This window comes from Rana temporaria, chromosome 1 (genome assembly GCF_905171775.1).
Source record: "Rana temporaria chromosome 1, aRanTem1.1, whole genome shotgun sequence".
Lineage (NCBI taxonomy): Eukaryota > Metazoa > Chordata > Amphibia > Anura > Ranidae > Rana > Rana temporaria.
In genome coordinates, this window is record NC_053489.1 from 154005021 (window position 1) to 154019406 (window position 14386).

Genomic DNA, 14386 nt, shown 5'->3' on the forward strand with positions numbered 1-14386 from the left:
TTCGCAAAATGCGAATGCGATATTTATTGCGCAATTTCGACAAATGCTGTAGGAGCACTCTGATTGGCTCAGAATATTCGTGATATTTTATCGAAATTTCGCAAAATTGCGAATGCGATATTTATTGCGGAATTTCCCCAAATGCTGTAGGAGCGCTCTGATTAGCTCATTCTGAAATCGAATATTCGAGATATTTTATCGCAATTTCACAAAATGCGAATGCGAAATTGATTGCAGATATTTCGAAAACTGCTGTAGGAGCACTCTGAAATCGAATATTTGTGATATTTTAGCTAAAAAAATATTGCGATTGCGATATATATTGCGAAATTCTCGATCGCGCATGCGCAATCGCGCGAACAACACGCGCCCAACACGCGACCATTTCCTGGACCCTTGCCAGTTTCCAACTTTATGTTCGCATCGCAATTTTGTGCTGCCCAAGTGACCATTGTGACAATTGTAAAATGGTTGGAAGCAATTTCTCACTCGCTGAGGAAAAGATGCTGATTAGTGTAAGTATTTTGACCACTGTTATTTCATTATCTTTAACTGCATAGATGGTTAGTATATAAGATCAGATATTAGTATTTCCCAAACAATGTGTCTCCTGTTGTTACAAAACTACAACTCCCAGCATGCCTGGACAGCTGCAGACACCCTGGTTGGTAAATGTGTATTTAGGCACTTTCCTTGCTATTTAGCATAATGAATTTAACATGTTGTGGACATAGGACGTATGCGAACGTCCTGACTTCAGGGTCCTTAAGGCCCAAGGACGTTCGAATACATATTGCCCTTTAGATGTTGCAGAACTACAACTTCCAGCATGCCTGGGAATGCTGGCACTTCTAGTATTGTAAGTTCTGCAGGCCCACATTTTTCATACCTTTATGCACGGGTCTCTAAACTGTGGCACCCTAGATGCAGCAAAAGTAAAATTCTTAGCATGCACTGACAGACCATGGCTGATGGGAGTAGTAGTTTTGCAACAGCTGGAGGTGGACTGGTCTTGAAACCCTGAGTTAGGTAACAAACTCGTAGTGTTTTGCAACCATTCTGCCTCCAGCTGTTTTTTTTTTTCTGTTGAAAAGCCTGTGGCGTGCAAAACACAGCCCAAAAACTCCACCCGGTGCAGGGAAAAATGTGCACACACATAAAGAGTGACATCACAAAAAACTGCGACGAGTGCATACGTCAGTGGTCCTCCAAAAAGGACCCGTCTCTGATCCCCCGGGGCGTTAGGCTCCTGACAGGGAAAAGAGTTACTGTGGTCCATACAGCTGAAGCCATATGGACCCATCTTGGTCCAAGCAGCCGAAGCCACAAGGACCCAACATCCTCGGAGGGACTGCCGAAACAGAACCCTCCTCGGTGAGGCTCCCCCGAAGGGAGACCCCATGAGAGCCGGTGAACCTAACCAGAAGGCCGAGTCCACCAACTCCCAAGACTTTCAGAGACCGGCCCGAGGACCAGCACCCTACTCGCCACACATAAAGTGCAAGCACCAAAACAAAAAGAGTGACAAACAAAACAGAACACGGGGAAAAATAATAAAAGAAAGTGGGGAAAAGGAAGATGGGAGAGTGAGGAAAGTGACCAATGTGAAATAATTCTGCCTCCAGCTGTTGCAAAACTACAACTCCCTGCATGCAACTGGCTGCAATTACCCCCCCCCCTCTCCCCCAATGTGAATGTACAGGGTACATTCACATGGGCTGTGGCTTACAGTGTGCTTTTAGCTGAAGCAAATTTGGCGCTGCAGCTCAAACCCTCAGCGGCAAACTACTGTGAACCCCATGCCCCTCTGACTGTACCTTAAAAACACTACACTAAATATAAATTAAAAAACAAAACATATACACATACCCCTACATAGCCACCCTCACCTCCACATTAAAAGAAAACATCTTGTACGGCACTGTTTCCTAAACTGAGCCTACAGCTGTTGCAAAACAACTCCCCGTTATTAACTGTCCAGGCATGCTGGGAGTTAAAGTATAATTGTTGTACAGCTGGTGACGGTGAGCTACATGGTGTATCAGAGCATGCTGGTAGTTGTAGTTGTTAAATAACATCAACTCCATTATTTATTCAAAATTAATTCATCAAAAAGTCAAAAGAAACAAACATATTATTGTTCCTATATAAAGATAGGGATGAAAAAAAATAATCTATTGTACAGGCCCATTATAAGTGTCCAAAAATAATTATAGCGGTCAGATGAATAGCAACGCATATCTCCCCTATACGTGTATCCTGTGTTGTTAATAATATATACATAATTATGCAAATGATAATGGCTGCTATATTTATGCAAAAAAGGTGGCGAACGAAATGGCAGGATATAAAATCTGTCATGTTACCCCTGTCATTGATTAATAAGGCGAGAATGCTTCCAATTGTTGAATACCATAGATTTCCGTCATATATCCATAAGGCTTTAAACAAAAGGATTACAATATACTTTGTTCTTCATCTTGCAGAGGTTCCTAGAAAAGGGCTACGACCAGCTGCGCAACAGCTAAGAAAGAATTTTGATGAGGTGGCAGAGCTTCAGAAGCTCATTTCTTAATTATGTTTGATTTTTTTTTTGTTTTAATAAAAAAAATTATTTTTTTAAAAGGTTTCATTTCTTATTGAGATTGTTAGTTTTTTAAACACATCTAACTTCACATCTAACACATCAACATCAACATCAACATCAACACATCTAACTTAATAATAACCAAAAACATTTTATACTATTACTAGCTGAATACCCGGCGTTGCCCGGTCTTCCTATCTTAACCTTTTGGGGAGGAAAATCATAGTAATATAAATATACCCATCTTTTATATAAGGGTGTAGGTAAGGGTTAATTTAACTGTTATATATTTTTATTTGGCATATAAGTAATATGTGTAGCAGGTATTATTGAAATATCTCTAGGCGTACAGAAGTTATGTGGGAACATACATTTCCCATTGATTTGCATGGGACTTTAAACAAAAACCCTGACCCTCACAAATGGGGGTAGTTAAGGGATAAATTAACTATCCTATAGTTTAAGTGGACATATAAGTAACATGTGACCAAGTGTTATCGAAATATCTACAGCCGTTTGGAAGTTATGCAGTAACATGTATTTCCCATAGACACCTATGTCAGAGTTGAATGGGACTTTAAAGAAAAATCCCGACCACGGCAAATGGGGGTGGGTAAGGGTAAAACCACCTATCCTATGTTTGTTGCTGACATATAAGTAACATGTGTGCCAATTTTCATGTTAATATCTTTAGCCGTTTGGACATGATACTGGAACATACATACACACGTGAGTTTTAAATATATAGATTTTATTTAACACAAAACTAGGACAAACTAAAGTACACGGACACAGACACGACGAACACAAACTAAACTGTTGAAAAATGAATATAACAAAAGCAACAATATATATATATATAGATATAGAGATTAGAGAGAGAGAGCGAGAAAGAGAGAGAGAGTGCAGATTTGCTCTTGCAGACAGGCTAATGGTTGCAGTATAAAGGCCACAAACCAGGGTTTAACATAAAGTTCATTGTTTTAGTTACACTTGCTGTTACGATCCGGTCTGGTAGCTTGTACCGGAGGCTGTTGGTGGATCCGCTGTGCCAGAGAGGTCATGAAGCATTACTCAGCATGGAGGCAGCAGCAGTAGTATTAAAATATAATGTAACTAGAAAAGATACAATTTCTGGGGAAATTGTGCGGCGTGGTCTTGCCTCCACCAATACTCCTGACTGGAGACGGTGCCCCTGGAGATGTAAATGTGATCCAACCGTGTGTCGATCCAGTTCGGTCCATTGCCCCATCAAAAACTGCTCCATCAAAAACTAGCCCATCAAAACTGCACCATCCTATTTGCCCCATCAAAAACTGGTTGCTATGGAGGGTTGCTATGGACTGATGGCTATGGACTGGTTGCTATAGACGGTTGCTATGGAGTGGTTGCTATGGAGGGTTGCTATGGAGGTTTGCTATGGAGGGTTGCTATGGAGTGGTTGCTATGGAGGGTTGCTATGGAGGGTTGCTATGGACTGGTTGCTATGGACTGGTTGCTAGGGACTGGTTGCTAGGGACTGGTTGCTATGGACCGGTTGCTATGGACTGGTTGCTATGCATGGTTGCTATATGCAGAGCATGCAGAAGTTACGCAGAGCCAAAAAAAACTGAGCCATATCTCCTCACAGTGTGTGGGAGGAGCTATAGAAAGCCCTCACAGATGTGTGTATGAAGGATTTTACCTCAGCGTCTCCTAGGAAACCAATGTAAAACATATGCAAACACACTCTACCAGGCATCTCAAACTGGCGGCCCTCCAGCTGTTGCAAAACTACAAGTCCAATGAGGCATTGCAAGAATGACAGTTACCAGCATGACTCCCACAGGCAGAGGCATGATGGTACTTGTAGTTTTACAACAGCTGGAGGGCCACCAGTTTGAGACCCTTGTATGGGAAAAAGGTGGAAATAAGGGCCGTCTAATTGAGCCACCCCCACTGCGCGTAACTGGAGAATATAAGTGAAAATATAGGTATTGATAATATAAATAAATAAATTAATAAATAAATATATGTGAGCTGCTGCTCTAAAAGTTAAACAATCAAAATGTAATATGCAAATACAGTGCTACCTGATGTGAAAAAAGGTATCAATAGTGATATTAAGCAGCGCTCAAGAGAATCAAATAAAAAAAAACACACATATAATATTGCTAGACTATTAAGTGAAAAATAATGAGTGATCCACCCTCTATGTGAAACAATATATCAGTGTCAAAAAATAGGTGTCAATAATACACCCAAAATAACAGGTTGGCAAAAAAAATCCATAAACTGATTGTGTGAACGTAAATGAAGTTCATAAATGGAGAACAGAAGAAATCCCTTCACGATCTTCAGACAGTGCTTTCACCACACCACAGTGACTGCGTGATTCCACCACCCATCAGAATGCAAACTCACCACAATAAATGGCCTGACACTCTCGTGTTAAGGCACACAGGCTTTTTAACTGAACCACTCAGTTTAATTGATGGAACTCCCTCTTTGGAAACTGGAGCACTCAGTTAAATAAATGGAGATCCGTTGGAAAAAGGAAAAACTCCAAGATGACAGCCACATGTATAATGAAGAGAGAGAGCACAATAGTGTGATATTGCAACACAACTTTTAATAAAAACACTAAAAATCTCCCAATAGATGCACTCACAAAAATGACTCTTGTCATAAGCAGTGATTAAATCCAAACATCACACGGTTTAAACACAAACGAAAATTTTCCTCCAGGTGAACCAGTGGTCACGGCGGACCAACAAATAGCCCAGGTTTACTCACAGCCCTATGAAGGTGTACTGGAGTCGCTCTTCAGATGACTATGTTGGTGACAGATGGACCGTTCCACGCCCGACCAGTTCAGTTTAAGGTATGCGGTTGTAACTTAGTACCCACGCCCCGACATGTTTCATCATACTGATTTAATCATGGGGATGCTTACCAGATGTCACATGCCGCTATATGTAGCTGCCAAGGTCCCCCCCTCTCACTTGCACATTGGACGCGGAGTTTTTCCTTTTTCCAACGGATCTCCATTTATTTAACTGAGTGCTCCAGTTTCCAAAGAGGGAGTTCCATCAATTAAACTGAGTGGTTCAGTTAAAAAGTCTGTGTGCCTTAACACGAGAGTGTCAGGCCATTTATTGTGGTGAGTTTGCATTCTGATGGGTGGTGGAATCACGCAGTCACTGTGGTGTGTTGAAAGCACTGTCTGAAGATCGTGAAGGGATTTCTTCTGTTCTCCATTTATGAACTTCATTTACGTTCACACAATCAGTTTATGGATTTTTTTTTGCCAACCTGTTATTTTGGGTGTATTATTGACACCTATTTTTTGACACTGATATATTGTTTCACATAGAGGGTGTATCACTCATTATTTTTCACTTAATAGTCTAGCAATATTATATGTGTGTTTTTTTTTATTTGATTCTCTTGAGCGCTGCTTAATATCACATTTGATACCTTTTTTTCACATCAGGTAGCACTGTATTTGCATATTACATTTTGATAGTTTGAGACCCTTGCTTAACAGAGGAAAGTTCCCTCAGCCTTGTGTGGGAGGAGCCAACTCACCTCACAACTGTTTGTGAGGTGTTATTAAACTCCTCAGCGTTTCCTAGGAAACCAATTTTTGGGTTTGCAGGCTCTCTGTAAACACAGCAGAAATTGAGGAATGTTTTTTGAATACTTGTCCTTCAAATTAAGGTATTTACCTCACAGAAAACACCTCACAACTACCTCACAGCTGTGTGTATGAAGGTATTTACCTCACAGAACTCACCTCACAGAAAACACCTCACAACTGTGTGGGAGGAGCTATATAATTCCCTTACAGCTGTGAGGACTTTTAATTACCTCAGTGTCTCCTAGGAAACCAATGTAAACATATGCAAACACACTCTAGGCAGATTCTCAGATCCTGGATTTATTTTTTAATACTTGTCCTTCAAATTGTTCTATTTTAAAAACTATAAATCTCACAGTGAATATATTTATATTTTACAAATCACAAGACCCAGACCTACATTTTGATGTATAGTATGTCTCTGAAATAATAAAATTAAAGGCACAGTCGAAGTTTACAAATTCCACAGCAGATTTTAGTTTTCTAAACTTTGACCTCCATTGACTTCCATTGAAATAATGGATGTCGTAGGTTGCAAACAAATTATCATATTGTGAAAACCGTTTGATCATCCGCTTAGCCGTAAACACGTGTGATGGCAGCAGGGAGAGCTGAACGTTTTGATATAAGATTTGTGTAGGTCGGCTTGAAAATGAGGGAGTGGTCGCAGTTTACAAATCATGTGCTGATTTTTCCGGTTTTCACATTCCACACTCTAGCTCTCCCCATTCATTCCTATGGGAAAATTTTGCCGCAAAAATTACGATATTTCATGAACGATTCAGCGAAACGTTCCACAAAGTAATAGCACACCATTCTGGAACAATCCACATGTTTCGATATATTACTTGTCTATGTAGTGTAAAAACTGTGGGAGGAGATACCGTTTAAAATTTGGCTATAATAAGAATAATATATATGTGAGATAACAATAAGTGCTCTTGCTATGCAAGACCACTTAATTATCACACAGGCAGCATTTACAAGTAGTAGTGGTAATAGTACTAGATAGCATCTAAACACATGGGCAGGACTTTACAGCATCAGTAGTGACCATAGTAGTCAATAGTGTCAAATAACTTGTGACATAGGTATCGTGAGCAGCAGCAGTATTAGTGACAGTAGACAATATAGTGTCAAATCACTCGGGAAAGAGGTGCCATGAACAGCAGCAGCAGCAGTGGTAATAGTAGTATAGAGTGGCAAATAACTTGTGACATAGATGTCTTGACTGAGCAGCAGTACTAGTAGTAGTAGTAGACATTGACAATACAGTGTCAAATCACTTGGGCAGGAGGTGCCATGATGGTAATTGGTAATCAGCATTGGTAATAGTAGTATAGAGTGGTAAATAACTTCTGACATAGGTGTCTTGACTGAGCAGCAGTAGTAGTAGTAGTAGTAGACATTGACAATACAGTGTCAAATCACTTGGGCAGGAGGTGCCATGATGAACAGCAGTGGTAATAGGAGTATAGAGTGGCAAATAACTTCTGACATAGGTGTCTTGACTGAGCAGCAGCAGTAGTAGTAGTAGTAGTAGATACAGAGTCATATCACTTGGGCAGGAGGTGCCATGATGAACAGCAGTGGTAATAGTAGTATAGAGTGGCAAATAACTTCTGACATAGGTGTCTTGACTGAGCAGCAGCAGTATTAGTAGTAGTAGTAGATACAGAGTCATATCACTTGGGCAGGAGGTGCCATGATGAACAGCAGTGGTAATAGGAGTATAGAGTGGCAAATAACTTGTGACATAGGTGTCTTGACTGAGCAGCAGCAGTAGTAGTAGTAGTAGTAGTAGATACAGAGTCATATCACTTGGGCAGGAGGTGCCATGATGAACAGCAGTGGTAATAGTAGTATATAGAGTGGGAAATAACTTCTGACATAGGTGTCTTGACTGAGCAGCAGTAGTAGTAGTAGTAGATACAGAGTCATATCACTTGGGCAGGAGGTGCCATGATGAACAGCAGTGGTAATAGTAGTATATAGAGTGGGAAATAACTTCTGACATAGGTGTATTTACTGAGCAGCAGCAGTAGTAGTAGTAGTAGTAGATACAGAGTCATATCACTTGGGCAGGAGGTGCCATGATGAACAGCAGTGGTAATAGTAGTATATAGAGTGGGAAATAACTTCTGACATAGGTGTCTTGACTCAGCAGCAGCAGCAGTAGTAGTAGTAGTAGTAGATACAGAGTCATATCACTTGGGCAGGAGGTGCCATGATGAACAGCAGTGGTAATAGTAGTATATAGAGTGGGAAATAACTTCTGACATAGGTGTCTTGACTGAGCAGCAGTAGTAGTAGTAGTAGATACAGAGTCATATCACTTGGGCAGGAGGTGCCATGATGAACAGCAGTGGTAATAGTAGTATATAGAGTGGCAAATAACTTCTGACATAGGTGTCTTGACTGAGCAGCAGCAGTAGTAGTAGTAGTAGTAGATACAGAGTCATATCACTTGGGCAGGAGGTGCCATGATGAACAGCAGTGGTAATAGTAGTATATAGAGTGGGAAATAACTTCTGACATAGGTGTCTTGACTGAGCAGCAGTAGTAGTAGTAGTAGTAGTAGTAGACATTGACAATACAGTGTCAAATCACTTGGGCAGGAGGTGCCATGATGAACAGCAGTGGTAATAGGAGTATAGAGTGGCAAATAACTTCTGACATAGGTGTCTTGACTGAGCAGCAGCAGTAGTAGTAGTAGTAGTAGATACAGAGTCATATCACTTGGGCAGGAGGTGCCATGATGAACAGCAGTGGTAATAGGAGTATAGAGTGGCAAATAACTTGTGACATAGGTGTCTTGACTGAGCAGCAGCAGTAGTAGTAGTAGTAGTAGATACAGAGTCATATCACTTGGGCAGGAGGTGCCATGATGAACAGCAGTGGTAATAGTAGTATATAGAGTGGGAAATAACTTCTGACATAGGTGTCTTGACTGAGCAGCAGCAGTAGTAGTAGTAGTAGTAGATACAGAGTCATATCACTTGGGCAGGAGGTGCCATGATGAACAGCAGTGGTAATAGTAGTATATAGAGTGGGAAATAACTTCTGACATAGGTGTCTTTACTGAGCAGCAGCAGTAGTAGTAGTAGTAGTAGATACAGAGTCATATCACTTGGGCAGGAGGTGCCATGATGAACAGCAGTGGTAATAGTAGTATATAGAGTGGGAAATAACTTCTGACATAGGTGTCTTGACTGAGCAGCAGCAGCAGTAGTAGTAGTAGTAGTCGATACAGAGTCATATCACTTGGGCAGGAGGTGCCATGATGAACAGCAGTGGTAATAGTAGTATATAGAGTGGGAAATAACTTCTGACATAGGTGTCTTGACTGAGCAGCAGTAGTAGTAGTAGTAGATACAGAGTCATATCACTTGGGCAGGAGGTGCCATGATGAACAGCAGTGGTAATAGTAGTATATAGAGTGGCAAATAACTTCTGACATAGGTGTCTTGACTGAGCAGCAGCAGTAGTAGTAGTAGTAGTAGTAGATACAGAGTCATATCACTTGGGCAGGAGGTGCCATGATGAACAGCAGTGGTAATAGGAGTATAGAGTGGCAAATAACTTCTGACATAGGTGTCTTGACTGAGCAGCAGCAGTAGTAGTAGTAGTAGTAGATACAGAGTCATATCACTTGGGCAGGAGGTGCCATGATGAACAGCAGTGGTAATAGTAGTATATAGAGTGGCAAATAACTTCTGACATAGGTGTCTTGACTGAGCAGCAGCAGTAGTAGTAGTAGTAGTAGATACAGAGTCATATCACTTGGGCAGGAGGTGCCATGATGAACAGCAGTGGTAATAGTAGTATATAGAGTGGGAAATAACTTCTGACATAGGTGTCTTGACTGAGCAGCAGTAGTAGTAGTAGATACAGAGTCATATCACTTGGGCAGGAATGAGAGAGTGGGTAACCGCTCAAAGAGAACCAGGTAATCTGATTCCTGTGGTCCGAGCCAAGGGTGCAGGCAGTGCAATCAAAATGCAGGTTAGGATGAAGGAAAAAAGCTGGGACAGCCGCACTCCAAAAAAAACTCATCCTTTAATTAAAAATCACAAAATACATGCCACAGCAAAAAACAGCACAACAAAAGAAAAGCTGACGTTTCGCACTATGCCTTAGTGCTTCTTCATAGCATGTGGAGGGTGGAGTTCCACCGCGTCACACTGTCCACAATCAGCCTGTGAAGGGGCAGCCTGTTGACCCGCTGCAAATTGGACAGGGACGCGGTAGCGGTTGGGGAGTGCCTGAAGTGGCTGGCAATCCTACGCACCCTTAGCACAATGTCACTCAACCCGGGATAGGTGCGCAGGAACTTCTGCACCACAAGGTTGAGGACATGTGCCAGACAGGGCATGTGGGTCAGACTGCCAGCATTGAGGGCGGAGAGTAGGTTGCTGCCGTTATCACAGACAACCATACCTGCCTGGAGCCTTCGGGGTGTCAGCCACTTCTGGACCTGAGCCTGAAGTGCGGTCAGCACTTCAGTGCCAGTGTGTCTCCGGTCCCCTAAACTAACAAGCTGGAGCACGGCCTGAAAGCGCACGTGCCCCACACTTGAGTAGCTACGGGGGCGCTTGCTGGGAGGCTCAGCAGCTGCGGAGACAGTGGCTTGAGGGAGACCAGCAGTTCTCCCCTGGACACCCCGGGGCGGCACCACAAAATCTGTTGCGGCTGATCCCTCCCCGGCGCCTCGGAGGGAAACCCAATGGGCCGTGAAACTTATGTAGCGCCCCTGCCCATGCCTGCTGGTCCAGCCATCCATTGTCAGATGAACCCTGTCGCTGACAGCGTGATCCAGCGACAGGGTTACATTCTGCACAATGTGCTGGTGTAGGGCAGGGACACCAGTCCTGGCAAAGAAATAGCGGCTGGGGACACGCCATTGGGGTTGGGCCTGCTCCAACATCTGCCTGAAGGGGTTGCTGTCAACTATGTTGAAGGGCAGCAGATGTTGGGCAATAACCCTTGCCAGGAGCCCATTGAGGGAACGCACACGTCGGTCCCCAGGGGGGAAGGGAGTGGTGCGTTCAAAGGCGTATGAAATCGACGCCTGGCGCCGGACGGCAGTGCAGGACACAGACGCAGAGGGTGCTGTGAAAGTAGAGGTCTGGATGCCGGTACCAGTAGCTCTACTAGAGGGAGCGGGGGGGCATGACCTGCTGGGAAGAGATGAAGCTGTGGCAGGGGCTGCTGTACCCTGCTCACTTGTGGTGGTGGCGCTGCTACCACCACCACGCTTCATCTCGTCATACACCCGCCAGTGGTTGATTCGCAGGTGCTGGTTCAGGGCTGTGGTACCCACCCGAGCCAAACACTTCCCTCTCTTCACCCTGACTTTACAGATCTGGCAGATGGCCACGGTAGGGTTGTCTGCTACCAGGGTGAAGTAGTCCCAGACAGGTGACTTCAGCACCGCCCTCCTGTCAGATGGGGTGACGCTGACTTGCACCTGCTGGGACTCGGTGCGCACAGGTGGAGCTGCCTGCTGCTGCTGCTGCTGACACCTCCTGCTGCCATCACCAGTGGACACCCTGACGCTGGTCTCCCTGGTGGTGACCTGGCGCACTGTTTCCCCAGGGTGCCTACCTTCCCCGTCGTCACTGACGCAGTGAGCCGACGAGTCAGATGGCACCCATGATGGGTCACCCTCCTCTTCGCCCCCAGATATGTCAGACCAAGGGCTGAGATGTGGTGGTCTGAGGGAACCAGCTGACATGGAGCCTCTAGCCTGGCTCCGCTGTCCCCTCACCCACGCCTGGGTCTGACTGAATGAATGAATGAATGAAAAACTTATAGAGCGCGGCACATGCAAACTGAATCGCTTCTGGGCTCTAGTTGTTTGTGTCTCACGACATCAAAAGAGCAGAGTTTTGATCCGTCTTCTGAAAGTCAGGTGGTTTTCCTCCAACCGAATGCTGGTTGGTAAAGCGTTCCATAGTCTAGGACCCTGGAAAGCAAACCTTCTTTCTCCTTTGGACTTGTACTTAGTTTTTGGTACCTTGACCAGATTTTGGTCAGTGGATCGCAGAATGCGATTCGAGTTGTGAGTTTCTATCTTGTCGCAAAGATATTGCGGAGCCTTCCCATGGATGCACTTATGTGTCAGACAGAGTGCTTTAAATGCAATTCTGTCTTTTACTGGCAGCCAGTGAAGGGTTCTCAACGAAGGTGAGATTGATTCCCATTTTTTTCCCCAGTCACCAGTCTGGCGGCCGTATTCTGAACGACTTGCAGACGGGAGATTTGGTACTTTGGGAGTCCGAGGTACAGGGCGTTAGCATAGTCCAGTCTGGAATTCACGATTGTTCCCACCACGACTGCTACGTCTTCTTTGGGGATAAGTGGAATAAGTCTGCGTAATAGGCGCAACAGATAGTGCGTTCCGCTGACTACTGACCCTATTTGTGCGTCCATTGTCATGAAGGTGTCGAAGATGACCCCGAGACTTTTGACTTTGGAGCTAGGGGTGATAATTTGGCCCAGAATGGGCGGTGGTGTCCAGGTTGTTGCCAGTTCACTCTTTCGGCTGGCGTGAAACATAAGGAGTTCTGTTTTAGAACTGTTGAGTTTGAGATAACTCTTAGTCATCCAGTTGTCAATCAAAGAGAGACATTTCTCTAAACTGGGATGATGATTCTTTTTGTTGCCGATGCGCAAGTACAATTGCGTATCGTCTGCATAAGAGTGATAGAGTAGTTCTTGGCTACTGATAATATCAAAGAGAGGGCGAAGATAGATGTTGAAAAGCACCGGTGACATGGGGGATCCTTGGGGGACTCCACATGACACTGTGCGCTTTTCCGACGTGAAAGAGCCCAATTTGACTGTTTGTGATCGGTTTTCAAGAAAGGAAGAAAACCATGGTAAATCACCTTCTGCGACTCCTGCTACTGAAGCTAGTCGCATCAGTAACAGTTTGTGGTCTACCGTGTCAAAAGCTGCGCTTAGGTCCAGCAGAACCAGGAGACAAGATTCTCCTTCGTCTGCGGCCTCGAGGGCATCGTCCCATATTTTAAGTAAGGCCGTTTCTGTCCCGTGTCTAGGACGGAAGCCTGATTGTAGTGGATCCAGTAGATTATGGGTATCTAGATGCTGTTGCAGCTGTTGTACCACTACTTTCTCCATTATCTTGGAGAGAACGTTTAGGCCTGTTATGGGACGGCGGTGAGTTGGGTCCTTGGGATCCAGGTTCGGTTTTTTCAAGATGGGCTGGATTGTGCCCTCTTTCAACAGGGATGGCACTATGCCTTCCTTAAATGACTGGTTTATAAGCTGTGTGATGGGTGGTGCCAGGATGTCGGCACAATCCTTCAACAGTTTGGTGGGAATGATATCATTGGGCGACGTGCTGTTCCGCAAAGCACTGATGATATTTTTTGTGGTATCGCTGGGAATAGGTACCAGAGTGAACTTTGTTGATTGTAGAAAGTTTCTGCGGGTATTTTGTGGCTGATTGACAGTGGGGTTGAGGGGGGTATTGTTTTGCAGAATACTTTCCCGGATTCTTTCAATTTTGTTAATGAAGAAATCCGATAGTTCATTACAGAACTCTTGGGTGTCTGAGTTGGGGACTTCAAGACAGCCAGGATTCATGGTCTGGGTAACCATTTTGAAGAGTTCGCGGGGGCGGTTAAGGGCGCTGTTAATCGCCATAGAAAAATGATGTTTCTTGGCTTTGAAGATTTCTTTATGATATCGTGTTGTTATTGCCTTGTAGATGAAGAGGTTATCCTCTGCAGGGCTTCTTTTCCAGGCGGCTTCTGCCCTTCTGCGCTCTTGCTTCAGAAGCAATAGCTGGTTGTTAAACCAGCCAGACTTTTTTCTCCGGATGCCGATTTTGCGTTTCGGTGCTACTAAGTCGGCTGAGTGTAGCAAGGCTGCGTTTATGGCGTCCAGTGTATCTGCGGCTGTTTGATGAGGCTGGATTGTTTTGATTCTGTTTCCCAAGGTAGATTTGAAGAGTTCCGAGTGGAGCTTCTTCTGAGATCTAGCCCAGTGTATTGTCACCGGCTTGGGTGCCTTTGACACTGGGGGAATTTTGGAGATTATGAACTTGATTGCATGGTGGTCTGTCCATGGCAATGGTTCATTTTCTAAAATGCTTATTTTCAGATTTTGTCTGAAAATTAGGTCAAGTGTGTGACCTGAAGCATGTG